Consider the following 22614-nt stretch of genomic DNA (forward strand, 5'->3'; position numbering starts at 1 on the left):
TCTAAGTCAGCTATGTCTAGATTAAGTTCTAATCTACACAAAAATCTGGAACACGTTCATCTCTGCAATAAAATAACGTAATGTTCACGAAGCATGTGAGTTACTTGTAAGTACCACCATCACCACGAAAGCGCTATCCTTCAGCTAGATAAACAAAGTAGCATTAATTGTAATAGCAATAAGCAGGACAGATACATTCAAAGCCATAAGTGAAATAAATACCAAGTATAAGAGCGTAAGTGGCAAGGACAAAGCAATGATGACTTAAGGTCATATATAGAGGTCAATGCAGTGTAGCGCAAGCAGGCGTCAAGGCGAGAATAAAATGACGATGAAACCGCCGGCAAAACAAAGTAGCTAGTTTGTAATTGGAGCGCGTACGCAGACGTACGGCGCAACGGGAAATTCATTTCTAAGTCATAAGGAACAAGGAGTTGTTTGCTAGATTTCTTCTTCTATGTACTATTATATCTATGTCTTTCTTCTGAATTTGTGTAAATATCCTAACCCACCTAAACCCGTCCCGTAGACTTGACGTCACAGATTGAGAAATGCGGTTGACGTGGAAGGCTGGTTTGGCATACGATTTTCAAAAGGAAACGCGTGAACGAAAGCGGGAAAAGCTAGTTTTGAAATGTCTTTATTTTTCCTTTTAAAGTCAATCCGAGACGGAAACCGAGATCGCGATAAGGAATTTGAATATTTTCTTGAATGGTGTTCTGTTCTCATGTGAGAGGGCGATCAAATGTGACTGATTGATCCTCACATCTAGTAAAAAGAGAATTTTTGTTGAAATGACAGTGATAACTTTAATGAATCTAATAAATAGAAAGAACGGTTGAAATGAATTAAAATAATAATAATTGCTAACAGATCGGAGAAACTAATGTGTTGTGACTGTGAACTAAAAGCATAATTAGTCTTAGAGAAAGATGAGGAACAATGTAAAGCGAAATGTTAAAGATAGTTACCAACAAAGTAACAGAAATTGAAATGGACATGGTAATCGAAGCTCTCAATTAGCAAGCTTCAAAGTGAGACAAACTATTTGATTATAAACTGTAAAAAATTGTGTACATAGTAGTGTATAAGTGAAGGCTTAAAATGGTGTGGAAGTCTGCCACAGAGACGAAGCAATGCATCGTTGTTGTAAGTAAGTGATAATTTCATTCACGATGAAGATTAAAAGTGTTAAACGTGCAGATAGGCCGACGGACAATGATAGTCCGGTTGTGTAACCGAAGGCGGTGATGTGATTACGTGCAGTGCATCGGAAATTAAGTGTGTTAGCTGCTTTGCAAAGTGCGAGCGCTAGCCTACCTTAAAATCTTCAAAATCGGCTGGAAAATGAGGAGACAGGGATGGTTTCAACGGAGTCTCTGTCCCTGGTAATCCTCGTCCCTCCGCACCAGCTCAGCAAACCACAAACTACCACAACACCATCGACGCAACGTGTTCACTGAAGCGTGCGCGGAAAAGCTGAAGTACCGCGTGGAGGCTGGTGAGCGCCTCGAGTTGCGATTCAGCTCTAACAATCAGCCTGTGTCAACGTCCATCGACGCAACAAACGCGTTAAATTTAAAGTGATGTACTTGCACAGCACTCCCGCTGCAGTTCGACGAAACGGACTTTCCATGAAAGCCGCTCCCAAAATAAAAGACTCTTATATGAGTTCACAACATATCACATACTATGCTAATGTTATATCCCGTGGATGAAATGCGAACAGCCAAACCACACGCGAATTGTGACAAAGTCAAATTCCTATGAATCCCAAGTCCTAAAATAGATTTAAGCTTAGTTCTTAGACTAATGGGTATTTATATTTTTTGTTACATGTAACGTGTGTACGTAACGTGCGAGTGAGACTCGCCCGCCAGAGCTGATGAAAAGTTTTCTACTCGGAGACCACAAAGTAGCGATCCAACTTCTCAAGGCATAAGCTTCACCTGGAGAAGAATCAAATTTTAATTTTCCTGTCAATACACAAACAATGAAAGCGTAAACATTATAACAACTAATGAGCAATGGAAAATGGACACGTGTGAGAAATTCCATGTGTGAGAAGTATATGTGTATAAAAATGGACACGTGTGAGAAATTCCATGTGTGAGAACTATGTGTGTATAAAAAGATGAATCCTTTGTGTTTTCTTTCAGGAGCAAAGAGCCTATGAGCTCTGGACAATAACTTGAGGCCACAAAGATGGTCGTTATGAACTCTGTAAAAAAAAAAAAAAAAAAAAAAAAAAAGAGAGAGAGAGACTGTAATGAGTATAATTGTAAACTTCGTAGATTTACTGTCTTAGATTTTAAATTTTTTTGTGTATCTTTACCTTAAGAACTGACTTTGTCTATGAATGAGAGATCACCATATTTGTGTAATCCTAATAATCAAATGACAGGAATACTGTGTTTGATCAATGTAAATTTGTAAAGTACTCAATCCCATAATGTTAACGGCGACATGTGAATCTTGGTAATCTCCTTGATTTCCAAGATTCCCATGGAAGGCAATGTAACATTATGTGATTGCCTTATCATTTTAAATCATTCATTAATCGAGCAGTCGCTCGGCAACAGCTACAGTTAGCAAATAACTTTGCGAAAATGTAAAAGGTGGACGACCTGTGACGTAACTTGTTTATTGTCGAAGCGCCGTCAGAGATGCTGTGAGTTATTGACTTTGAAAACCGCGGCGCGAAAAACGGACAGAAGAAGAACATTTTTACACATTTTGTTTTGTTGTACGAGATATTCTCGATGAACAGTTACTCATTCTTCTGTTGTCTCCTGTAACTTGTGTCGGACGCGCATGTCTTGCCGCCGTATTGTTATTGTCAAAATTAATATTGTTCTAGTGTAAAGTAAATGTGTAATACTAAAAGTGCGTAGCAGTAGATTTATTGTGCGACGTGTATGTGAAAACGTCAAAAGGAATTGTTTTCATTAAGAGAAGTGCCAGTCAAAGCGGCATCCATGTTAATTTCTTCATTGCAGTGTAAGTTCGTCTATTAATTGCCATAAATTCAGAGTTAAATGGAACTGGTGTATGGACTATTCATTTACTATAGAATCTATGTCTCACTTCTTCATGAAATTATTTAATTTTCTATATGTTTCTGCCAAATAGAGAGTTCATAGTCACGAATTCTTTCGTCGAGTTCGGACGGAGGTTGCATGCGGCGAAATATTTTCTCCGCGCCATATTCTACTGGTAAATGCATGATAAACTACGGTCCCTTAGGAAATTCATGTTGAGCTATCCAAAATAATTATATTTTGAATAGGCATTTACTCTCCTCTGCAATGCAACTTCCGACTGATCAGACGATCCAACAAGAAACAGCCGCAGACGGTCGGCGTTCGCAAATATGTTTCCACCGCTGATTATAGCTATATGATACAGCACAAAAGTAAGAAATTGTTATAATTAGAGACTACGAACGGGGACATTTATAACTGTATGTTTATGTATATACATCACGTAAACATATCGTTATAAGGTCTATCGACGCAAACACAGTTGAAAAAGAGCTGATGGAAACATGAGGGCTCAGTACCCGGATTTTTAAACCTAGGCTACTTGTTAAACGGTACAAGCACGCAGACATAGCACCTTTAGATATCTGTCGTGAAGTAGCTGCCAGACCAAAGTGAACACATGGGTATCAGCAGGATAGCCTCACAGGAAACACGTTCAAGGATCCCGATTGTTGAGGTAACGAAGAAATGTCCTCAAGAACATTTCAGCCTTACAAATATAGCAAGGCAACAACTGTTGATTTCTCGTCTTTAACCGTACCTGGCCTCTCCCTTCTGAAACTTTCTTACCTGGGCACCAAATGAACTGTACGGTGTTGACGTTGTGGGGTTGGAAGATCTAGGGATAACCTCTAGATTTCATTTGGCTGTGAATGTCACCAAGAGGACTGAGCAGAACCACAGGTTGTAGTGTACCTACACGATTGTCGACTGTTTCCTGCATCTTGTACGGAAGAATATCTTTTTTGTTATTCATTAATGTTCCAGCTGAAGTTGCATGTAATTTTCAATGATGATTTACTTGTAACACTACCGCTCATTTTCAAGCCACTATGCACATCGCAAGAAACGGTATTAACAAAAATATAAAAGACAAAATGTTGAAATACATACATAGTCTTCCAACATTCTGCAGTCACAGATCATGGCGGTACATAGCATGACGTATCTGCAACTCTGATATTTGCCTGCAAGATAATTCCAGAAAAATCTTCAAAAGACTTGTTCATACATTAGATGAACAGAACACATATTGTTTGACTGTAACCTATTCTCAATGAAATATGAACGAACTATTTGTTCGTAGGGTTCAAAATGGTTCAAATGGCTCTGAGCACTATTGGACTCAACTGCTGAGGTCATTAGTCCCCTAGAACTTAGAACTAGTTAAACCTAACTAACCTAAGGACATCACAAACATCCATGCCCGAGGCAGGATTCGAACCTGCGACCGTAGCGGTCTTGCGGTTCCAGACTGCAGCGCCTTTAACCGCACGGCCACTTCGGCCGGCTGTTCGTAGGGGAGGTCAACATAATAAATAGAGTTAGGACTCAACAAGTGGCTTTAGTTGTCTATTGTGTACTCATGCAGCCTGTCTCAGTTCACAGACAACAGTACTTCACAGTTACATATCACCATTTCCAAAAAAAAAAAAAAAAAAATTACAAATTAGTTTCTGCAAATTGTTCTTGGTAAAGTGATCTAATTTTCGCCAAATGCGGTCGTGATATTAGATCTTTAATTAAGAAGAAATTATATCCATGACAGTACATTATATATTACAACCATCCAGTGGTGCTGTGTTATGTGGCAGCTTATTTACGACCTGCCAAGCAACAGATTTCATAATATTACATGCTGATCGTCATGGTTAATGATGTCGACCCTTTTACTCTGCATCATAACTGCAGGCGATATTCAATACTACCAGTGACTGTGCTGCTAATTACTTCTTCTCTTCCCTTCTTTTTATTATGGTGAGTGTCGTATTATTTTCTGCAGCCCTGAATGCTTCCTATCTCGCTCCGGCGACACAGAACTTTAATTAAAAGGACCAGGAGGAGCTAGAAAGGTGTTTAGAGTTGAGATCTGTCCTTCAGAGCAGGTAGTCAGAACAGAACTCGCTCTTTGAACAGGCAGAATTGGCCCATCTCTGCATACCATGTGGACCAAGCACTGACCTACCTACCGTAAAACTCCGTTTTACAATGCTTTTGGAAAGACAGTGTGCTCCTCTGCCTCTGCATGAAAGAATTTTAGTTTCAAATCGATGCAACGAGCTCTCGGATTGACTCATAGCAATTATTTCTGTAGAACATATGGTTTCCCACATGTCCATAATTGAACGCCATTCGGTAGGGCGGGGCTAGATACCTGTCAAGGACTAGTAGTGTTTTTATGCCTTCCTTTCCATGTCAGGCCATCATTAGTTAATCGTGACAAAGTCGGTGTGAGTGGGAGTTTCTTTAACTTATGTACAAAATTATTACTATTCGGAACTCGCAAGGTCTGCGGTAATTGGCCACGGGATTTCTACTCTGGTAGAAAGTTAAGTCAGAGCACTTGCGGAAAGAACGTCGAAGAGAATACTGGGTGCCGGGAGATAGAAGAGTAAAAACTTAGTGTCAAGCGACCAATGAGAAATGAGTTGCTGTTGTAAGGAAGGATGTCTCTATATTAGTACTGGGCATAGAAGGCGGCCTGAACTCAGAATTTCTAGCTGTTACTGCCACAATCTTCCACATGCATTCTGTACTAAAGTGGTAAGAATGAACCAGCAACGGAGACACCGAATTGAGGAGGACGTGCTGCTAGTTAACTTTCATCTTGGCTTAACTACACAGTTACAACGTTTTCAGGCAGCTAGTTGCTTCCGTCATGCTCTTTTTGATTATTCTCATGTCCGTAGTGTTTTTTTTTTGACTAACCATACTTGCAGTCATAAGGTGTATTCTTCATTTAGTTTCATGATTATGCTTTTACTCTGTTCATTCACCTGTGCCAAGTTTAGATTCCTCAATGGCAATCCCTAGTCCGTTTATTAAATGTTCATGTAGTTATCTGAGTGGGTATTAACATGTTACTTTGTCCTAGTAAAGGAAATTGTTACAGTGGCCGCTTGTTTTGATTGTTGTTAGATGCCCCCTTCATTGATGTACCATACCTGATGCGGTGCCTCGCGGGGTAGCCGAGCGGTCTCAAGCGCCTTGTCACGGTTCGCGCGGTTGCCCCCCCCCCTCCCCCCCACCCGTCGGGGTTTCGAGCCCTCCCTCGGGCATGGGTGTGTGTGTTGTCCTTCGCCTAAGTTGGTTTAAGTTACATTAAGTAGTGTGTAAGCCTAGGGACCGATGAACTCAGCAGTTTGGACCTATAGGAACTTACCACAAATTTCCAATTTTTTTTTCCAGATGCGGTATCTGTGTTTCCATGCTAGACTGGGCCGCTTCTAATAGTTATTATTTTATAAGACGTTTCCGTTGATCGACATCATACTTTTCTTAAATTTGCATGATCTTAGGGGGATATTCCCTTCTCTGTAGGTCGCAGCTCAACCAGCACCTCACAGCTGCTATGTTTACGTTTTTAAAATTAATGTCTTAGTTATTCTGTACCTCTCTAAATTACATAAACAGTAATGCACATTTTGTTAAAATAACAATAATAATTTTAAAATATCTTGACAAGAGCAGTAGGTGAAATCGTGCCCAGCTGCTGCCTTTTTATCACAGTGTCATAGCTCTGCGGTTGCCATCCGAGAACTCGCTTTTAAAATACCCTAATTGTTATACAAGTAAAGTAAAAGGCATTTATATTGTAACAAAGCTTCAGTAACAGTGAGAATAATAAAAAAGTGTCTTCATAATTTTAGAATATATTGCAGCATCTCACACTGTCAAAGCTGTGTGCAACCTGATGATCGCAGCGTCCTTGCTCTGTGGCTGTCAGCTGCTGCGTTTCAAAACAGTATCTCACTGTACAAACTAAAAATTCTGTGAGAATTACCTACAATGACTGTTGGCAAATTTTCAGTGTCACCTGACGATGTACATTAGAACGAAACCGGCTGTGGGTAATAAACGTATCTTCAACATTGTTTCGTGGCTTTCTTTAGCATAGAGTCAGCCATGGAGCAGACAATCATAGAGGCTATTAATACAGTAGATCATTTCCGATTGTTTACATTATCGCATTTCTGCTGTCAAACGTAGGGGTGCTTGGCAAGTTTCCTCAGGTATTAAATGATATATGCACTAATTTTGGTTGAAATTGCTCGACACATTTCTCAGTTAACGTATAATTTCTCACCCTTTCCACCATAATCCCACCAATTGTTATTCGGAGTGATACAAATGATTCACAAACCAGGATTGCTATATATTCTGTACTGTAACTCCAACCTATAATCCAAACCCCAACAAATCCATGCGTGGGAAAACTCTTTGCAAACGTTATCGGTCAGCCTAGTGATCTCGAAAGCTGTTTTTACATGTCACTTGCTTCACATCTGCAACTTAAATCTATAGGATGCTACCGGTTTCTTACAATTACATTGTTTTCTTTACACGTCATATCATCACACTACCAAACAAGGCACGTGCTGATAAATGTCGAAACTACCGAACTATTCGTCTACGAAGACAAAATTGTGAACTTCTGCCCACCACAATATATAAAATAACACAAAGACAAAAATGATCACTAACAGTATTAACGAGAAATTAGGATCTCACGATACAACTTGTGTTACATCAAATGTTGTTGATTAATTAATCCGTAACGAAGCATGTTGATCGCGGTTATCTGTACAAACGAAGATGACTGACGCAGAGTTTTTTAAAGGCGTTGTATCGTTTTAATCCGAGAGAATAAAAATTCAAGTTCCACAGTGTCATATTTCTATAGGACATATTCTCTTTTCCTCACTCCCTGTAGGAGGCTATTCTCAAACAGGCTACTGTCGGTTCCATCTTTTGTCTTTCTGTTCTTCAGCTGTCTATAATAACTTCGGCGCCTACGAAGCGTAAAATTATCACATTACTTTCTGCTACTGTTCAGTAATATTGTAAAATTTCTACTTACGAACTCTACTTATGAATTTAGACTGCTTATTTCCTCTGCAACACAGTCCATAAACACACACTGTTAGTGCACTGCCACGGAGACGGCTTCTGTGAATATAGTGGGCAACGACGAAATTTGCTCCATGATGTCAGCTTTGATCGCTTTTTGTTTGCAGCTTCGCGTGACAGAGGGCTCTGCTGCAGCAGATGGAGAGAAACGGGAGGGACGTACGGCGCTTCGGGGGGCTTTGGGGATCAATTGGACCTCCGGGGCTAATTTAACTTCTACATGGAACGCAAATTTCATTAATCGAGAAAATCAACGTGGCGCAGCAATTTTTCATTATAATCTGATGAAAGCCCCCATCTACTTTTTTGTTCCGTACAAAGCTTTAAATGAAATTCTTTGCTGACATATATTCGCTCTATAGTATATATAGTGTGCATTTCAGGGGAACCGATATTTCCGAAACTATATTTTCTATCGTACAGAGACAAGTACGGATTCTCACACCTAGTAACTACACCTTTCTTTCAGCTACAGTACGGTTAGAATCAAACGTCTGAAAATGTAATCACACATGGACGCCGTTCAATATAGGAGTTACGGTTTCCGTACTCACGTCGTCCTGTTAATGTCTCGTTTCGGACGCTACGTGGCATTTATCAGAGAGTATTATTGAAGATGAGACGACAGCATAATCTTATACAAGCAATGAACGATGGTTTGTTTTAGAACCGCTTTCTCGATGATACGCTGACTATTATCTCAAGAGATTTTGCAGAAATATTTACAAGATTTCTTGATAATCATTCAGGGAGAGTGTAGGCTGAGCAGGAGCTACAGGTTTCATTTAGTATTATCTGGATAAACAGATTAGAATTTTTCAGTCGACTTCCGAATACCGCAAATGTCACTTCGATTAATATAACAACAGTCATTTTAAAATCTGAACACGAATAAAATATATCTTAAAATCGGAGGGTTTGGCTAAATTTATATATCGCTATAAGTTTTCTGCTTCCCGTTCAAGAGTTTTAGCCATAGAGTAAATATCTCTGGATTGAGCATTCACATGCGCAGAACAGATTTTGTGTTGTCAACATACATTGCCGGCCTGGTCACGTGTTCTCGGGACGTCGTGTGTGTGTGTCCGTATAGCGCCCTGTGTATTTAGAATGTCACTACCTCCCTAGCACAGACGGATTCTTTTCGTACGTGTCGTGGATTATTTATATATGTTGCGCAGACATTTTAACAGTATCCATTTGATACCGGGAATAAACCACCTACGTAACTTTTAAGGGCAAGTGATATTGCATTCTGCTTCTTTGCGATAGGTGTCACAGTACAGATGCACTCGATTTTTGGTAGTTTCCGGTATGATACGGCACTTTATAGTATTACATAGCCTGATGTAAATTTTTGCAGTGATAGTCTTGCAAAACGACTTGACAGTACACTAGTACTTTTGCAAGTGTCCGAAAAACACCGAACTTGCCACACATTAGCGATTATATCCCTGCTAATTCGTCCTTTTCTTCTGCTATTTCTGCGTATTTATTTTCTCATTGTTGCCACCTAAACACAATTTTTCTTACTGGTGACAAATTTAAATGTTTATTTAACGCATTTTACGTACTTGCTCCCAGTTTATTAAATAAATAGTAGACTGAGTAAGAAGGGGGAAAAAAGGTGATCGTAGAATAAATGTACTGTAAAGCAAATACAGTTGGTCATGTAACAGTCAACCCATATAACACCATTAAGGAAAGTGGAAAGTGACACAAATGAAAGACTTTGGTGACATGATTACTAATATTTTACGCTTCTTAATCAAATGGTGAAGAAAATAAATTAGAGGCAAAATACACCAAAGAAGATGAATGTGTACTTTGATTAGCTACACTATTGTGTTTTTTATTTGATTTGTACTGAAAATGTATTTAAGCTGACTGCAGAAATTGGTAGTAGGTGCTGTGGAAAACTAAAAATAGTTGGTATAGCATCTACCTTCAGCCACATGCGTCCAAATTTTTCTCTGTCTAACCATTCCTCTTCAAAGTGTTTTGAACATACTTTGCAATAGTTTGTGGGGACAAAATTACTCCTCCTTATTTTCTGGAGCCACATCTTTACTCGCTGTTCATCCTTCGGGAAACTAAAATATAAATCATTCTCCATGTCCTAGACACACTTAACATGGTCTCCTACTGTAACTTTATAGTAAACAAAAAGGTTTGGACACACACATTATACGAAGACAATTACAGACTCCCACTCTATTGAATTCATCTGTCTCCCATCTTTCAAATCTATACACATAATCGACAAGTCACTGATAAATGCAGGGAGGATAGTATTTGATGAAACAAGTTACCATTCCCTTTCCTGTTCCACTAGCAAATTTACGAGAGGAAGCGATTGTTTGTAAGCTTTTTTACAAGCCGTAATATGTATTGTATGGTCATAAAATCGTAGAAAAATAGGTCTACAGAATCAAACCTTAATTATAATGCGTCTCGAAAATTTTAACATAGTACCCATGAAAAGTTACTATCCCTCCTTTCACATATTTTTCTATTACACTATCAACAAACGGTGAAAACAGAACAAAAACTCTTGATGTTATAAACTTCAAACTCTGCGGAAAGCACACACGCACAGCGAAGTCCCGAAAACACGTGACAATCCTGGTTTAATGTTGACAACATGCGCAGAACGCAATGCTCACTCCAGAGATATTTACTCTATGGTTTTAGCATAGATTCAATGCGTACGTTCTCCATCTGCACGTGTTAGTATTGGTGGACTTGTTTTGGTCAAGACTGGAGCTCAAGTCCCGGTGGGACCAGGGCGATTTAGGTCTCCGTAAATCATATCACACGAATTCTGGGACTGTACATACAACGTGGCCTCGATCCTGTGATTCAATGATCAGTGTCCAGTCCGGGCTAACGCGTCTTCTGTAATACTCAGTGCCTGAATGGGGACATCCAAATGCACTTTGTTTTAATTTAGGTCGATCAATCCTTGCTATGATGGACGGTGGGGCAGCAGGCTATATGTATGTAATAAATATCGAAAAAGCCGTAAATTGCATGTTCTTCTCCATTTTATTACTCGTATATAGGCTAACGGTTTCTCCGAAACAAAACAGCATCATTAGATTTCACAGATTTTCAGCAGTAATAACTACAAGAATTACATTGAATAAGTTTACTATCTGGAGATTCATGAAATAGTATGTGTCACTTATCAATAAAATATAAGTAGCTCTGCAGCATGAAGCCACCGTATGTGAAGGTTCCAGAAGCTATGTTTATTATGCAGAAATAAAAAAGTGAGCTACCTCGAAAAGTGGTTAAACCGTTGATAAAACGTATGTCCTAATTACGCCACCAAAAGGCTAAAATGACAATAAAATGAGTAAACTAAAAGATGGAGGACAAGGCTCATTACTAATACGTAATAAACATAGGTACGTATAACTTCAAAAAAGGAAACGTCATGAGACTACATATATGCAATTCAAGCTGCTTACTCGTTATGTAAGTAGGCTGTTTAGGTTCTTAGATTGGTAACGCCACGTAGCGCTCTGTATGAAAATCACTGGCTGTGCTGTGTGCAGTCTGTGGCTAGTTTGCATTGTTGTCTGCAATTGTAGTGTTGGGCAGCGGCAGCTGGATGTGAACAGCGGGTAGCGTTGCGCAGTTGGAGGTGAGCCGCCAGCAGTGGTGGATGTGGGGAGAGAAATGGCGGAGATTTGAAATTTGTAAGACTGGATGTCATGAACTGCTATGTATATTATGATTTTTCAACACTATTAAGGTAAATACATTGTTTGATCTCTATTAAAATCTTTCATTTGCTAACTATGCCTATCAGTAGTTAGTGCCTCCAGTAGTTTGAATCTTTTATTTAACTGGCAGTAGTGGCGCTCGCTGTATTGCAGTAGTTCGAGTAACGAAGATTTTTGTGAGGTGATTTGTGAAAGGTATAGGTTAATGTTAGTCAGGGCCATTCTTTTGTAGGGATTTTTGAAAGTCAGATTCCGTTGCGCTAAAAATATTGTGTGTCAGTTTAAGCACAGTCCTGTATAACTGTTCAAAGGGGACGTTTCAGTTATCAAATACCAGAGTAGAATCAGTGTCAGGAATTATAAAGAATAAAAATGACATATATGTGTGAACCATATGCATGTGTGTGTGTGTGTGTGTGTGTGTGTGTGTGTGTGTGTGTTTGTGTGTGGGCGGCTGGATCCTCACGTGATACGCTATCAAGTCATTAGAACGCAATAGATATAAAGTGTTACACACATAAGGCGTCTCCAAATGCAAAATGAAGGGCACCTATACCACGATAGAGGTGACTATGATTGTATGAGGCCTAGTTCGCGCAATGTGGTATTCTCTGTCTAGGCCAGTTTTGGAATGTCATTATATGAGTTATTGTCATAATTAGCCCACTGGTTTACTTGGCTGTGTAATGCATATGCGCATTACCGTTTCTTTTGTCACACAACCCCTATGGAATATACCCTTTCTTCAAATTATTACTTCTTACTTATTTCTGTTTCCTTACTTCATGCGAGTACAGTATACGACACATCGTTCTGATTAAAGACATCTCTTTACTTCTGTGTGTGACATACGTTATACCAACTGCATCTTATTGACATGATAACTTATGACTATGAGGACTGTACTGTTAATGATACGCATGGTTCAGACGTATAGAACATTTCATTTTCTCTAGTTCCTGAAACTGATTTTACTGTATTTTCAGAAAAGGAACAAGTAGGTTGAATTGCTTATTTGTAGTCATACGACGTTCCCATTTTTAAAGTTATGTTTACCTATGTTTGGGATTTCCTAGTAGCGAGCTTTTCTCCCATCTTTTAGTTCACTCATTTCATTGACTTTTTAGCCGTTAGATGGCGTAATGAGAATATACGCTTTATCAACGGTTTATCCACTTTTAGAGGCATCTAATTTTTTATATCTACATAATAAATTTAGCTTGTTGAACACCCGTACATGGTGGCTTCATACGGCACACCTACTTAGAACTTACTGATTAGTGACAAATATGATTTTATATATTTGCAGATAGTAGCCTTCGTCTATGCAATTCTTGTTGCTAATACCGCTGAAAAACTGTTGTTCTCGAAACCTGTGGTCTATAAGATAAACTGGAGAGGAACATCAACTGGCCGCCTTTTTTATATTTATTACTTACTGTTTTGGTCCTCTTATGAGAATTCAGAGCCGATATGCAGTTAATTGCCAACATTTACTTCTTTTTTTTACTTTTTGGTCTGTCGTTTCATTAAATAACAACCATAAACATAGAATAACGGTACATAAATGCCGCCAAATTGCTTGATAGCGAGAAGACGTTTGACATCGTCAAAAAGGAAATCTGCCTGAAGGTCCAGTGAAGAAGAGTCAAATCATATACAATCACTGTACTAGCTGTGTGCGGTTTGGAAAATGTCATTCATCCTGCTGTCGGACCGAATGTGGAAACCACCGCGTTGGCATTCTGTCGCCACTACTGTTCACCCCTGTCGTGGATGACATGACGAAGAACATCGAGAAAGAAATATGGTAGAGCACTTGCCCGCGAAAGGCAAAGGTCCCGAGTTCGAGTCTCGGTACGGCTCACAGTTTTGATCTGTCAAGAAGTTTCAACATCGAGAAATCCCATGCGTTGCTTGATGCCTTGGCGTTGACTGATGATAATGCCCACGCTGGAAGTACTATTAAGACTGGACAAATGGAGAGATGGCAATATTCATCAATGTAATTACTCCATAGAAAGCTTTGGCTCCACTGAAAGTGTAATTTCTTGAGCCAATCTATCCGTGAAAGGGGTTGGCTTTTTTTTAAAAAATGGCTCTGAGCACTATGGGACTCAACTGCTGAGGTCATAAGTCCCCTAGAACTTAGAACTACTTAAACCTAACTAACCTAAGGACAACACACACATCCATGCCCGAGGCAGGATTCGAACCTGCGACCGTAGCGGTCGCGCGGTTCCAGACTGTAGCGCCAGAACCGCTCGGCCACCAGCGGCCGGCGAAAGGGGTTGTACGTGGAGTTCAGAAGAAGTCACGCTTATATCAACACATCCCAAAATAGCAGGAAAAGGGAAACCAGTAATGTGCAACAGGTACTTGAAATAAATCCTAATCTGTGTTATAAAAACATTTATCTTCACTAAGAGTGATTCATCGAAATTTCCAGTTTTGGAAATTAAGGAAAATGTTCAAATGGTTCAAATGGCTCTGAGCACTATGGGACTTAACAGCTGTGGTCATCAGTCCCCTAGAACTTAGAACTACTTAAACCTAACTAACCTAAGGACATCACACACATCCATGCCCGAGGCAGGATTCGAACCTGCGACCGTAGCAGTCGCGCGGTTCCGGACTGCGCGCCTAGAACCGCGAGGCCACCGCGGCCGGCTTAAGGAAAAGGGATGGATGGATTGAAGACAGCACTGCGAAAGCAAGTCAGAATTGTAAAGTTGAACAGAACATTTTAACAATGAAACGAATGAGGGCAACGTCAACAGGAACTGAAAGGACATGACGCGAGGGAAGAGGCTTTCCTTGGACGTTATGCAGATAGACATTTCCGGGACAGGTGAATCACTGGTCGATATCAGTAATGACTGGTTTTATCTCGACAGCATGATGTGAAAAAAGCTTGTACACAGCAAAGGAGAAAACGGAGCTGTTAAATGGTGGTCATTATGAAGTGTAGTATGTACTAGATGGTGAAAAATTTGTTCAAAATTATGTTGAGGCTACAGCTGCAAGGAGTAATGCTGCCTTTGCTGTTACAACTTGTCGATGTTGTGACCCTTACTTAATTGCATTCTTCTGGAATGTTCGGAGATGAGCGCGCGTTTCTCTATAGAATAATTGTCTTGCCATATAACGATAACAATGCCACAACGATATATTCTGATCAAAATTACTTGACCATTCGTACATCGCGCGTTAGACCTGAATTTCATTCAATCAGCACAACGTCACGCCCAAACTATTCCCCGTTGTCAAACTGCCACAACGAATGGTCAGTCCGCTTCTAATTCCTTGTCTGGCATATGTTCTTTATGAGTTTCGGCCCCGACTCGAAAGTCTGGCTCTTTTACTTCGAATTTCATCAAAGGTGATAAACACACAAAACGACTCATACAATAACACAGTCACACTCACACAAAAAGCCATACTAACGAAATACGGATGTTTGATACACAGCACTACCCAAGCACTCACTACTGGATCCTTTCGCACAACATGCTATTCGGCGTCACATATTCATTTATTACCGCCACAGCGAACTGCCTACAGTAAAAAGCTTCATACAATATTTCAAGAGCAGAATTTTCGGAATGCTGTGAATCATCGCTTGTAACTGGTTATATAGAGAGAAATACGTTGCACCACAATGGGAAGTGAAGTCGTAGCACAGCAAATTCTCACATGCAGAAGATTGTGCGTTGGAATCTCGTTAGGTGAAATTGTTTTATTTGTAATTCTTTATCAAAGTGACTCTGATCATTATTATTTTCAATGAGTTGGTTTAAATGATTTTCATATTTTTATCCTATGTCACATTTTTATCATCTTAATGACTTCTTTATTTTCTCTTTTTTTCTTTTTGAATCATTCATTTTGGGTTTGTAATCTGCCTGTATCGCCCATAACCTGTAACTTAGTGCCAAGCAGGACTGCTCATTGATTGGTATCTCTTAAGCTCACGTAGCCAGTATCGGAAAAGTTTCAGATAACCGGTAAAAGCGATAAGTTACAGGTTCCTTTAGTGTTGAAACAGAAACTTTCCTGTCTTAATTTTGCTCATGTAGTTCAGCTTTAATCGCCGTGAACAAAGCGAGTGTGATAAGTACACCACTGGCCATTAAAATTGCTACACCAAGAAGAAATGCAGATGATAAAAGGGTATTCATTGGACAAATATATTATACTAGAACTGACATGTGATTACATTTTCATACAATTTGGGTGCATAGATCCTGAGAAATCAGTACCCAGAACAACCACCTCTGGCGGTAATAACGGTCTTGATGCACCTGGACATTGAGTCAAACACAGCTTGGATGGCGTGTACAGGTACAGCTGCCCATGCTGCTTCAATACGATATCACAGGCCATCAAGAGTAGTGACTGGCGTATTGTGACGAGCCAGTTGCTCGGCCACAATTGACCAGATGTTTTCATTTGGTGAGACATCTGGAGAATGTGCTGTCCAGGGCAGCAGCCGAAAATTTCTGTATCCAGAAAGGCCCGTACATGGCCTGAAACATGCGGTCTTGCATTATCCTGCTGAAATGTAAGGTTTCGCAGGGATCGACTGAAGGGTAGAGCCACGGGTCGTAACACATGTGAAATGTAACGTCCACTGTTCAAAGTGCCGTCAGTGTGAACAAGAGGTGACCGAGACGTGTAACCAATGGCACCCCATACCATCACGCCGGGTGATACGCCAGTATGCCGATGACGAATACACGCTTCCAATGTGCGTTCACCGCGATGTCACCAAACACGGATGCGACAATCATGATTCTGTAAACAGAACCTGGATTCATCCGAAAAAATTACGTTTTGCCATTCGTGCACCCAGGTTCGTTGTTGAGTACACCATCACAGGCGCTCCTGTCTGTGATGCAGCGTCAAGGGTAACCAAAGCCATGGTCTCTGAGCTGATAGTCCATGCTGCTGCAAACGTCGTCGAACTGTTCGTGCAGATGGTTGTTGTCTTGCAAACGTCCCCATCTATTGACTCAGGGATCGAGACGTAGCTGCACGATCCGTTACAGCCATTCGGATAAGATGCCTGTCATCTCGAGTGCTAGTGATACGAGGCCGTTGGGATCCAACACGGCGTTCCGTATTACCCTCCTGAACCCACCGATTCCATATTCTGCTAACAGCCATTGGATCTCGACCAACGCGAGCAGCTATGTAGCGATACGATAAATCGCAATCGCGATAGGCTACAATCCGACCTTTATCAAAGTCGGAAACGTGATGTTACGCATTTCTCCTCCTTACACGAGGCATCACAACAACAGTTGACTGCTACGGTCGCAGGTTCGAATCCTGCCTCGGGCATGGATGTGTGTGATGTCCTTAGGTTAGTTAGGTTTAAGTAGTTCTAAGTTCTATGGGACTGATGACCATAGATGTTAAGTCCCATAGTGCTCAGAGCCATTTGAACAAACAACAACAGTTCACCAGGCAACGCCGGTCAACTGCTGTTTGTGTATGAGAAATCGGTTGGTAACTTTCGTCATGTCAGGCCGGCCAAGGTGGCCGAGCGGTTCTAGGTGCTACAGTCTGGAACCGCGCGACCGCTATGGTTGCAGGTTAGAATTCTGCCTCGGGAATGGATGTGTGTGATGTCCTTAAGTTAGTTAGGTTTAAGTAGTTCTAAGTTCTAGGGGACTGATGACCACAGCTGTTAAGTCACATAGTGCTCAGAGCCATTATGGACTTGCGAAGTTTTGAGGATAAGTGTGTAGTATTGACCACTTACTGATGTGTGTGCAGGTAGAACATGCTGATATGCCATTCTACGAATATCAGAAAGTGAGATCTCTGTAACTTTCCGAACAGATGCAACTACTTTCGTATTTTTTTTTTTGGGGGGGGGGGGGCGGGGTGGAGTGGGGGGTGGCGGGTGCGGGGTTGTTTGTGAAGAAAATATCCACACAGCGCTTTGCTGTATGCTCTCATGATCCAAATGATGTAGTCAAGTTCCATCAGCAGTGATTAACTTTGCAACAAACTCTGCCTCTCCCACTAACATCAACTTCAGTTGCGTTCAGGCGTACAAGCAAATATCCTTTTGTTCAGCAATCAGCAGTCTTGTGACCCACAGCCCACAAACACGTCTCACGTGTGAATTTTCTGACACCAAATTGTGACTGGGAACAAACGAAATTTTCAGTATTTCAGAAACAGTTCTTAAAGCTATTCCTTAACCTTCTCTCACAGTGAATACAGCAATGTTGATGTTTTCTTCCGTAGCAGCAGTAAGTGGTTGGGACCATATTCAATTGAAACTGATTGTCTACCCTCTGTAAACAATTTAAACCGTCTTCGGACATCAGCCAACTCGCCCGGCTCTCGTGGGCGGCAACCACGAACGACAACAGTGAAAGTCGCGCTGCGTGTTTCTTACTCATTAGCCCATTAGTGCCAAGCGTTACATTAATGGTACACGTGACTGCACTAGACTTTTATTGAGTTTTTTTGAAAACAGTGAACTTCTATAACCTTATGCTTTTTGATGATTACTGAACGTTTGTTCTTTCAGTGTTTTGTTAGTAGTTTTGAGAAGCAGTCCACTACTGGGAACAACTGGCAACAGAATGTCAACATTTTTTCTACGGCCGGAATCTCATCCCATCATGCATTTACAGTAAGTTGTAAGGGGTCCGCAGGCCCTTACTACTAAGTCTGCGCTCACACAGGTCGACAGGGCAACTATCGAGTAGTGTGTGTCAGGTCGCGAGAGCTAGAGGGGGTTCACCGGAGTGCCGAGTGCGGCTTGGGTAGATTCCCGCGAGGCGGGAAGAACTGGGCGGAGAGCAAGAGTTAGTGTGGAGAGTGCCGAGTCAGGGTGTGGTAGGTTCCCGCGAGGCGGGCAGAGCTGTGCAGAAGCCAGCAGTTGAATTAAGGCAAATTACCGGCAAAAGGGAGTGGCCATCGCCGTGGTTTAACCCCTTTTGTGTTAGTATCATACGGGAAAGTGAGAAAGTTTAATTACAGAGTGATTTCAGTGATATTAAGTGCCGTTATTGAACTTCCGCGTCTACCGCGCCGGCATTACTTGGATTACAGTGATTGGATGTTGCGTGTGACGATTAAGAATAACTAAAGAAACCTGTGCTGAGATTAGCCATCATTAACAGTGTATTGACGAAGGCAGTGGCTGTCTCCTTATTTTTGTGCTTTGCTAAGAATATAGGTCTTATTTGTAAAACTGTGTTTGTGTCCTTCTTACCACCAAACAGTATGTATTATAATATTTACGAAGGACAATACGGAATGTAACATCCCCTGAGCAGTCCAATCCGATTGCCAGCCCATTAGGTACACGGTCACATTAATCAATTATCTAAATTTGGGCTGCTATTCAGATCCCGAACGAGCGGGAACAATAAAATAAATAAAAGGTTCTATTACACCCTTGGCTTACCGTGAAAGGACAAGTGCAATTTTCGGACGAGTCGTACTAATTTTTCAATGTGGAATCGGGACAGTGCATGAACGTTAAAATCGCGATAAGGAACAGTGCATTTTTTGAACAATACGACGTAATAATATCGCATGATTGTGACTAAACTGTTTTTCTTGCCATATTAAATAGCCAAATAGCGTCAATAAACTGTGTTGTAAAGTGCAAATGCGAAAATCCGCGCGAAAAAACTGAAAAGTGGACACTAAAGAGAGACACGTGTGCACAGTAAAATAGCAAAACGAGCCAAGATTTCGTCATACAAGTTGTCAGAAAGGTGTTTTGTGGTAATATGTCGACCGAAATTGCCTTTTGAACAGTGAAAATCGGACGGTTTCGTGTGGACCCATAAACTGGTAGGCTGACGATAATGTATTGTGGCGACGCAATTAGTGAGTGACGTCACGCAGAGCCACGTAGCAGTTGCACCAAAGAGCTTCGATCCGCGAGGTGATTTCACTCGACACCATGGCGAGCGACGCGACTTCGAGATACCGAGCGCAGTCCCGGCATCTAGCGGCAGAACTACGAACAACACCAGCCTACAGTGCCACAGAGCGACGCAACTTCGAGACAACGAGCGCAGTTCCGGCATCTAGCGGCCGAACTACGAACTATGCCCGCCTGCAGCGCCACAGAGCGGACGACGGGGAACTACATCGCCTTGCAGCTGATCTTCAACTTCACGCGAGCTCCAGCGGCGGCACAGCCACGCCCATCTCAAACGTCAAAACATCGCGGCTCGCGGTAACGTCGGTTGGTGAGTGAAGACGACGGGTTAAAATAACAATAAATTGCAGTGTGCAGTCTTCGGGATAAATAAACAATTTTTAAATGATATTTACATTAGGAAAAGTGCTCAATTGCAGTAATTTCAGAAAAGTTGCGAAGCATACTCTGAAGTCTAGCATGCTTACTTATGCACACTGCACTGTATAAATGATAATTGTTTTGGTAATTTTGCGTTTATAGATTTTGTGAATGTTGTGATTATCTTGTTTAAAACATTTTTACATAAACTGTATATGTGGAAATTGTTATTGGAAATTTAGGTTTTTGAGAGTTGCGATGTTCGGTACTCATACATGTTGTATCATTTTGGGAATTAACTGAAAGGATTTCAGGGACTGTTTGATTAGTTTTATGGTAATTAGGAGTGTTTTGGGTTATTGGAGGTTATTTTGTATTACTTGCCTGGGCATTAAAAATAAACCAAACATGGCTTCTGAAGATAAGCAGGTCTGTGAGGCAGTAGTTGAAAGGAAAGGAATAGGACAAGAAGACAGAGATGATTCAGGAATCAGTGATTGTGGATTGTCATTAGGAAGCCCATCAGCACATTCAACTAGTTACCCTGAGACACCGGGACAAGCGATGAGAGCTAGGCCAGTTTCAGAGGATGCAGATAGGTGGTCGATGTTGGTAGACTTGATAAAGAAAAGTTCACAAGAAAATAGAGAAGAAGGAAGAATATTCCGAGAAGCAGTAGAGAAAGGTTTACGAGAAACAAGAGAATCACTAAAAGGTTTACAAGAAAAGAACGCGTCGTTAGAGAAGCGTTTACAAGAAACTAACGCATCGTTAGAGAAGCGTTTACAAGAAACTAACGCATCGTTAGAGAGGAATTCACAAGAAACGAGAGAATCACTAAAGGAAGATTTACAAGAGATCAAAACATCACAAATGAAGATGGAATATAATTTGAAGAACGAAATGCAGTAGTTGCAAGAACGACTGAAGATGGACATCGACGAGAGAGAAAAGAAGCTACAGAAGAGCATAGACCAAGTCCAGGGAGACGTGGAAAAGGTGGAAGGAAAATTAACAAAAAAGATAGAAGACGATATTGAAGAAACGAAAGCCGAGTTGGGAGAAAGAATCAACGAAGTGGAAACAAATTGCAATCATCGAATCGCCGAGGTGACGCAGATGCAGAAACAATGCAATGAGGCGGTTAAGGGGATAGGAGATAGGCAAAACCAACTAGCTGTCAATCTGAGAAATGCTATAGCCGTGCAACGAGAGGAGGATAACAAGAGGGTTGAAATGGAGGTCAAGCAGTTACACCAGGGAGTGCAGCAATTGGAAAGCAAGACAGAAGAAATTGATAGACGAATTAGCAATGCCACCTTAGCCGTTGGGGGAGGTAAGGTCGTTACATTGATGAGCAGTGATAATCGGTGCATCCAAAGTAATACAGGGCAGAAATTTAAACCGAAAGGAGGATTGCACCCAATGATATTTATGAAATGGCTAAAAGGAGTCTTACCAGCACATCTTAAGGACTCAGACAAGATTCAATTTGCAATAGATAGAATGGAAGGTGAGGCCTTCACTTGGGGACTCAGGAAGAAGGAAGGGACTACTAGTTATGACCAGTTTGAAGAGGAATTCTTGAAGAAATACTGGTCCACAAGTCATCAATGTGCAGCAATTGAGGACCTACTCCATCGCAAATCACTTAGTAATTGGAAAGGAACGTCGGAAGAATTTGCCAAACATTTGTGGAAATGGAACGAGATTTTGGAACAACCCCTGAGTGATAACATAATGGTATCTGCGATAAAAAGAAGATTGAATCAGAAAAGACAAGGAACCGTATCCAGGAGCCTAATTAAAGGTAGAGAGGCCTTAAGGAAGATACTGGACCAATTGGAGTCTATTAAATCACAGAAATACAAGCAAGCGAATGATCGAAACAGAGAAGGGAGTAATGACACAAGGATTCATATTAGTCATTCGTCTGATTACCGAGGAAGAGGCGGAGGAACCGAAAAACCAAATGACATTCCAAATGAGGTCCGGTCAAGAGTGAGGGCTACCAGGACCCGAATAATCCTGCTAAGACATGGTTAGGACATTTAGTTGTAAAATGGACTTTTGAAAGAGGGAAGTGTTTATTTACATTGTGTTTTGTAAGGTATTACAATTAGAATTGCATATTTCATGTTAAAGACTATCTAAGAATGAATATAAAACTTGTAACAACTATGTTGTAGTAATAATTCATATGTTCTGTGTTTAGGTAATGATTTTTTTTGAGTGTATATGTTGTGTGTTTTCATTTGGTATTGGATTGGAGAGGACTGTTGCTGGTTGAAAGGAAAAATTGTAATTTTGAACAATGCCATTTATGTAATGTAATAACCTTTTTTGTAGAAATTGTTGTGGAGGCAGCCCACTACCAGAGTCCAGGATCATTTGATGAATTTGTAATTTCATTGATGAT

The sequence above is a fragment of the Schistocerca nitens genome, chromosome 5 (assembly GCF_023898315.1).
Source record: "Schistocerca nitens isolate TAMUIC-IGC-003100 chromosome 5, iqSchNite1.1, whole genome shotgun sequence".
NCBI lineage: Eukaryota > Metazoa > Arthropoda > Insecta > Orthoptera > Acrididae > Schistocerca > Schistocerca nitens.